The 8,428-nt window shown below is 47.6% G+C and overlaps 1 non-coding gene across 1 annotated transcript; it reads right to left on the bottom strand.

Moving 5' to 3' along the window:
• Window positions 1-3,280: 3,280 nt before the first annotated feature.
• Window positions 3,281-3,355, bottom strand: Trnas-cga. The gene has a single exon. It is a non-coding gene; the product is annotated as a tRNA-Ser (tRNA).
• Window positions 3,356-8,428: the final 5,073 nt, after the last annotated feature.

Genomic DNA, 8,428 nt, shown 5'->3' with positions numbered 1-8,428 from the left:
CTGTTGTTGAGAAGCGTACGAACACTTCGACTGAAATGTGCAGGAGCTCCATCGTGCATGAACCACATGTTGTGTCTTACTTGTAAAGGCACATGTTCTAGCAGCACAGGTAGAGTATCCCGTATGAAATCATGACAACGTGCTCCATTGAGCGTAGGTGGAAGAACATGGGGCCCAATCAAGACATCACCAACAATGCCTGCCCAAACGTTCACAGAAAATCCGTGTTGATGACGTGATTGGACAATTGAAACATTACCTTCCTTCAATTGGGCCAACTGGCGGTGAATCGAGGAAGTACAGTACATACTGACGAAACTAAAATGAGCTCTAACATGGAAATTAAGCGTTTCCGGACACATGTCCACATAACATCTTTTCTTTATTTGTGTGTGAGGAATGTTTCCTGAAAGTTTGGCCGTACCTTTTTGTAACACCCTGTATTTCCAGCAAACTTCCTTTCTTGTTTTGGTCCGTAGTACAACCTTTCAGAATACGAAAAGCAAAGTGTTCACAGTAGATGATATTTGTTTTGCTCTATTGCAGATGAAGAAACACTCGTAACTACTGAGGTATCCATTTTAGAGTCCATTTTTACTAGACTATTTTACTTCGAATGACTGTTCCTGTCATATCCCTGAGTACTGTCAATACCTCCTTGGACATCCTGTATAGCTTGTGGACAGTAAAGCCGTATTTCGTCAGTCGTGCACCGTCTTGTACCTTGAACCACAAGAAAGTGTTATGCGATGGCTCGGGGGGCATTTGCAAATTAACTGAGTTTCGTTAATCTCCTCCATACCCCTCTGTCTATCTGTTTCCTCCACGCGCCTCTCAGTCCATCACCCTGTCCCTCCTCTCTCCGCCCACCTCCACCACCCCCACTCCATCCTTACGTTCCCACCCCTCTCTCTGTCTACCTGCTATTCCCCCCCTCTCTCTCTCTCTTTCTTTCTTTGTTTCTCTCTCTCTCTCTCTCTCTCTCTCTCTCTCTCTCTCTCTCTCTCGATCCATCTGCACCTCCTTCGTCTGTCCATCGGCTTCTTCCCTATCTCTGTCCATTTCCCCGTTCCCTTCTCTCTGTCCATGTCCTCCACCACAATACCTGTTCCCATATCCTACTTCCCCCCCCCCCTCTCTGTCTGCCCATCTCTTGTTCCCGCCGTTCTACCTTCACGTTATCATCCTCACGCCGATAGGAGTTTGCTGGTTCTTATCCCCACAGCATTTCTTTCGAGTAATATGTGTACCAAGTTTATTTCAAATTGCTCCAGCTGTTTAGGCGGATTTTTTATCAGCCGCTTTCCCCGCATATGCACATGCCACATATATATAACATATTTCTTACATAGTTGTACACATATTTTACCGGTATTTATACTGAATTTCGCCCTACAGTTTTCGTTTCCAAGCAGCTCAATGTTTATGACGTCACATCTCCTGAACTATATGTAGTACAATGATATAACTTTGTAAGCACATTCAGCGGCGTATGTGGATACTGTCTGCAAAGCTTTTTGCTAATAGAGTTACTAAATTTAAACTTCATACATGATGCGGCAGTTTTACTGCATACACAGCGAAAATGTAGTAAGCAATAAACTTTTTCCCTTTCATTATTTTGTGGGGGTTGTCAGCGAGAAAAAGTTTCGTAAAGGTTGGAAATTGTGTGTAAAGATTGTTGCAAGTCATTAAGTGCTCTTATTCTCAAATACTGAATCAATAAGATCTGGGAATTCACGCTTCGTAAACTACTTTTTTTTTTTCACCGCTAAATGTATTCCTTTAGTAGGTACGTGTTTCTCACCCCCACAGCGATTCTTTTAATAGACTAAGTGACATGGTGCACCGAGTATGGTTGGAATGGGTCCAGTGGTTTAACATCCAATTTTGTAAGATTTATGGGTTTCGTATTGATTTCCGACGCCCTTCCAAATTTGTGGCACAGCGGCGCCACGGCTCACCCCCCTTTGAGCACAATGACCCATGTGGCCGGACACTCTAACACGCTCCGCCTGTGCCAGCCGCGTCACAGCAAATGAACCAGCGCTGCTGGAATCGCCCCGGGCTAGGTTGGCTACCCGCAACGCACCAGAATTCCGTTCGAGGAAGCCGCAATGACGGCTCCCGATGTGCTTGGAATTTTTTATATGGGATCCGTGACTGCATGCAGCGACGGCCTTACGTCTGCACGCCACTGCTGCCTCCCCCCCCCCCCCCCCCTCTTTCTCCACACTTCTCCCTCCTCTCTGCCCCCTCCCCCGCCCAGTCCCCCGCCGCATCACCACGCATAGCTTTCGTCTTCTGCCCATTCACTTCTCACTTCGTTACCAGCACACTGCCTCGGGATCAAAACACGACGTTCGTAACGAAACTGAGATGTTACTTCTGCTTTTTGACCAGAAATTATTTTAATTAATTTATTTATACGTTTATTTTACCTCATAAGCGCTTTAACCACGAGATTCGTCATACGGCTGACCAATGAAAGTGTATCTCTACTACGAGACATGTCTTACAACATGCTCTCACTATGACACACACTAGGGTCTACATCTACATACATACTCCACAATCCACCGCCGTGTGTGGCGGAGGGTACGTTGTACCGCTACTGTCATTTCCCTTCCTGTTCCACTCGCAAATAGAGTAAGGGAAAAACGACTGTCTGTATGCCCGCGTACAAGCCCTAATTTCACTTATCTTATGCTCGTGATCCTTACGCGAAATGTATGTTGACGGCAGTGAGATCGTTCTTCAGTCAGCTTCAAAAGAGCGTCCCCCTCCATCCAGCGATTCACATTTGAATTACTGAAGTAGCCCCGGTAACACTTGAGTATTGACCAAACCTATCGGTAAAAAATCTAGCAGCCCGATTCTTAACTGCCTCGATGTCTTCTTTTAATCCGACCTGGTGGAGATCCGAAACACTCGAGCATTACTCAAGAAAGCCGCCGTAGTGTGCTATATGAGGTAACCTCTACTGATGAACCACACTTTCCTAAAACTCTCTCAATGAATCGATGTCGACCATTCGCCTTCCCCACTCGAATCCTTACATGCTTGTTCCATTTCGTATTGTTTTGCAACGTTACGTCTAGATATTTAGTCGACCTGACTGACTGATACTTCATTGTAACATTAAGGGACTGTCTTTCATACTCATCTGCATTAACTTACAATTTTCTACATTTAGAGCCAACTATAAACTCTAGAATGAGATTTTCACTCTGCAGCGGAGTGTACGCGGACATGAAACTTCCTGGCAGATTAAAACTGTGTGCCGGGCCGAGACTCGAACTCGGGACCTTTGCCTTTCGCGGGCAAGTGCTCTACCAACTGAGCTACCCAAGCACGACTCACGCCCCACTTTACAGAAGCTTTCCTGCGAACCTAGCAGAACTGGCACTCCTGAAAGAAAGGATATTGCGGAGACATGGCTTAGCCACAGCCTGGGGTATGTTTGCAGAATGATGTTTCCAGACGAGATACTGGCAGAAGTAGAGCTGTGAAGATGGGGCGAAAATCGTGCTTGGGTAGCTCAGTTGGTAGAGCACTTGCCCGCGAAAGGCAAAGGTCCCGAGTTCGAGTCTCGGGCCGGCACACAGTTTTAATCTGCCAGGAAGTTTGAACTATAAATTCTGTTTAAGTCATATTGTTCCTTCTACAGTCTACAGCTTTGCCAGTAAATAGTCGCAGATTGCTGCTCACCCTGGCCGTCAGATCATTTATCTGTATAGAGAATAATAGCAGTCCTGTCACACTTCCCTGTGTCACCCCTGACCATACTGTTTTGTCGGATCAACACTCGCCGTCGAGGACAACATACTGGGTTCTACAAAATCGTTAAGGCTTTCGTGGCCACTTGTTGGCAAACTGCCTATTGGCTTCTGTCTCTGGTTCTTCGGCCGACGTTCGCCTAATGATTTTGGTGGCGAAACGTGAGTAAAATCATTAGATGAACATCAGCCGAAGAACCCGAGACAGAAGCCAATAGGCAGATTGTCATACTGGGTTCTGTTACTTAAGGAGTCTTCGAGCTACTCACATATCTGTAAGCTATTCCGTATGCTCGTACATTCATTAACAGTCTGCAGTGGAACACCCCGTCAAACGCTTTTCGGAAATCTAGGAATATGGAATCTGCCTATTGTCCTTCATCTGTAGTTCGCGGGATATTATGTGAGAAGAAAGGAAAGCTGAGTTTCGCACGGGCGATGCTTTTCAAATCCGCGCTAATTTGTGGACAGAAGCTTTTCCATCCCAAGATACTTCCTTATATTTGAAATGAGAATATGTTCAAGAATTCTGCAGCAAACCGGTGTAATTTTGCGGATCAGTTCTTTTACCCTTCTGCTTCACAGGAGACACTGCGCTTTTTTAGAGTCGCTTGAGACTCAGCGCTGGGCGACAGGTTCGCGATAGATGCGCGAATCTCAGTGTTTATGACGTCATATCTCTCTTCGTAAAACCGAAATGGGATTTCAACAGGACCTGTCGACTTATTTGTTTTCAACTCTCTCAGTTGATTCTCTACGCCAGGGATGTATATTACTATGTCCTCCATACGGGAGTCTGTGCGATGTTCAAACGATGGTATTTTTGCACGATCCTCTTGTGTGAAGGATTTTTTAGACGCATAATTTAAAACCTGAGCTTTGCTTTTGCTGTCTTCTATTGCCACACCAGATTCGTCAATGAGTGACTAGACAGAAACCTTCGAATTGTTTACAAAGACCTTGCTAAACGCTCGGTTTAGGTGGAACCACTCAGTTCCGCGCGCAATAATGTCGTCTGAATGCAATGTCATAAAGCAGGCAGATGTTCGGTTAAGCCGCCGATCACATGTGCCACGCACCTGCTCGCTAGCGCATTAGACATTCAGGAATACGGCAACCGATGGCACTTTGCGTTCTAGCGCAGATTATTGTTGTGCGCTCTCCCCCGGAGTCTCGGTCGATGTGGCCGAGCGGTTCTAGGCGCTTCAGTCCCGAACCGCGCTGCTGCTACGGTCGCAGGTTCGAATCCTCGGGCATGGATGTGTGTGATGTCCTTAGGTTAGTTAGGGTTAAGTAGTTCTAAGTTCTAGGGGACTGATGACCTCAGATGTTGAGTCCCATAGTGCTCAGAGCCATTTGAAACCCCGGAGTCTTCTTAGTTGCCACAGTTCCAACACGGTCGTGGCGGATACCATTTCTCTCCATTTGACGGATTTATAAACATACTAGCTGATAAACCTGGCATTGCCAGGATATTTATATTGCCAATTTTCTATTAGAAACGAAACCAGTATGTACTCCTGCAGTAGACTCGGTGTGAGATGGTCTTGGGCAGTTTCTGTATACTGGCTGCAGCTGCTTCGCGTTTTTATAAATGTCTCTGTCTCAGTAGTAAAGAATAAATGTATTAAAACATCGTGTATGGTGCGGCATTTTTCACGAATCTCAGCGTTTATGACGTCATATCTCTTGAACCATGTGTCGTACAATGATATATTTGTGTAGGTACATTCAGATGCATACATGAATACTGTACGTAAAATATGTTGAGAATAGAGTTAGTAGCAAGCAAGCAATACATTTAAAGATCATGCATGATGCGGCAGTTTTTCAGGCATCTCACTGTTGATGACATAATGTCTCCTGAATTAAGTAGCTGGTTCTTACGCCCACAGCGATTGTAGCCTAACAGTAAGGGATGAGTGTGCCAACTTTGGGTGAAATCGGTTCAGTGGTTTGGCAGGAGACGTGTAACATACATACACACAGCCTTGCGCAGCCGTAACACCAGTAGCCGTCAGGTAACCGAAGTTAAGCGCTGTTGTGCTTGGCTAGCAGTTGGATGGGTGACCAACCCGTCTGACGAGCGCTGTTGGCAAGCGGGATGCACTCAGCCCATGTGAGGCAAACTGAGGAGCTACTTGGCCGAGAAGTAGCGACTCCGGTCACGGAAACTGACAACGGCCTGGTGAGTGGTGTGCTGACCACATGCCCCTCCATATCCGCATCCAATGACGCCTATAACCTGAGAATGACATAGGGCCTTCCGAGGCAAAACCACGCTTGCGGAAATAAAGAGCCAAACATCATTTAAGTAATAATTCGATGACGGTGACTCATTTTAAGTTTGTAGCGATTTGCAAATCAGTTTTCTCCCACGCGAATAATGAATTTAAGAACTTATAAATCGTCAAATGGGAGCATGCGACGTTAGAAATGTCGTATAATAATTTATTATGTCAGGATCGCCTAATTACTACAATCAATCACAATACCGTTATTAAAATCTTCAGGTGTGATATCTAATCCACAAACAGTTTCGTCATCTATGCATATTACACTCCTGGAAATGGAAAAAAGAACACATTGACACCGGTGTGTCAGACCCACCATACTTGCTCCGGACACTGCGAGAGGGCTGTACAAGCAATGATCACACGCACGGCACAGCGGACACGCCAGGAACCGCGGTGTTGGCCGTCGAATGGCGCTAGCTGCGCAGCATTTGTGCACCGCCGCCGTCAGTGTCAGCCAGTTTGCCGTGGCATACGGAGCTCCATCGCAGTCTTTAACACTGATAGCACTCCGCGACAGCGTGGACGTGAACCGTATGTGCAGTTGACGGACTTTGAGCGAGGGCGTATAGTGGGCATGCGGGAGGCCGGGTGGACGTACCGCCGAATTGCTCAACACGTGGGGCGTGAGGTCTCCACAGTACATCGATGTTGTCGCCAGTGGTCGGCGGAAGGTGCACGTGCCCGTCGACCTGGGTCCAGACCGCAGCGACGCACGGATGCACGCCAAGACCGTAGGATCCTACGCAGTGCCGTAAGGGACCGCACCGCCACTTCCCAGCAAATTAGGGACACTGTTGCTCCTGGGGTATCGGCGAGGACCATTCGCAACCGTCTCCATGAAGCTGGGCTACGGTCCCGCACACCGTTAGGCCGTCTTCCGCTCACGCCCCAACATCGTGCAGCCCGCCTCCAGTGGTGTCGCGACAGGCGTGAATGGAGGGACGAATGGAGACGTGTCGTCTTCAGCGATGAGAGTCGCTTCTGCCTTGGTGCCAATGATGGTCGTATGCGTGTTTGGCGCCGTGCAGGTGAGCGCCACAATCAGGACTGCATACGACCGAGGCACACAGGGCCAACACCCGGCATCATGGTGTGGGGAGCGATCTCCTACACTGGCCGTACACCACTGGTGATCGTCGAGGGGACACTGAATAGTGCAAGGTACATCCAAACCGTCATCGAACCCATCGTTCTACCATTCCTAGACCGGCAAGGGAACTTGCTGTTCCAACAGGACAATGCACGTCCGCATGTATCCCGTGCCACCCAACGTGCTCTAGAAGGTGTAAGTCAACTACCCTGGCCAGCAAGATCTCCGGATCTGTCCCCCATTGAGTATGTTTGGGACTGGATGAAGCGTCGTCTCACGCGATCTGCACGTCCAGCACGAACGCTGGTCCAACTGAGGCGCCAGGTGGAAATGGCATGGCAAGCCGTTCCACAGGACTACATCCAGCATCTCTACGATCGTCTCCATGGGAGAATAGCAGCCTGCATTGCTGCGAAAGGTGGATATACACTGTACTAGTGCCGACATTGTGCATGCTCTGTTGCCTGTGTCTATGTGCCTGTGGTTCTGTCAGTGTGATCATGTGATGTATCTGACCCCAGGAATGTGTCAATAAAGTTTCCCCTTCCTGGGACAATGAATTCACGGTGTTCTTATTTCAATTTCCAGGAGTGTATAAAGTTACACGAAGTGTTTTCCTGTCCCCAGGGTGAACCAGATCTCCACCGAAAAACTTTCAGAGGCGGTAGTACGGATCAGAACAACAACAAAAAAGTCTAGTAAACATGAACTCTAAGGTGCATAGTTTAAGAACTATAAGTATTTATTCATCTTCGCTACTGTGAAGCCCATCTCTTCTACTGAACAAGTGCTCATGTCTCTTGTGGTATGCATTTTAAATACCACGCTTACTGGACATTCTTTTCTTATTTTTCTCCATACGATCTCCTCTCAAAATATGGAAAGCGAATTCAAAAATGGCTCTGAGCACTATGGGACGTAACATCTGTGGTCATCAGTCCCCTAGAACTTAGAACTACTTAAACCTAACTAACCTAAGGACATCACACACATCCATGCCCGAGGCAGGATTCGAACCTGCGACCGTAGCGCCTAGAACCGCTCGGCCATCCCGGCCGGCTATCTCCAGAGCTGGTCAGCCCCACACAGCTGTGACTCCTGCATTGTTGGAACGTGCGGACACTCTCATTCGAGGTGATCGACGAATGACAAACATCTCGCAGCTCAACTGGACGGTTCCGGACTGAGCGCCTAGAACCGCGAGACCACCGCGGCCGGCTGAAAGCGAATTGCTTGTAGTAGAAGAGACGAGTCTTACAGTA

The sequence above is a fragment of the Schistocerca americana genome, chromosome 7 (genome assembly GCF_021461395.2).
Source record: "Schistocerca americana isolate TAMUIC-IGC-003095 chromosome 7, iqSchAmer2.1, whole genome shotgun sequence".
Taxonomy (NCBI): domain Eukaryota; kingdom Metazoa; phylum Arthropoda; class Insecta; order Orthoptera; family Acrididae; genus Schistocerca; species Schistocerca americana.
Note: the sequence above shows the minus strand (reverse complement) of the source record. Positions and strands in the feature narration are given on the sequence as shown.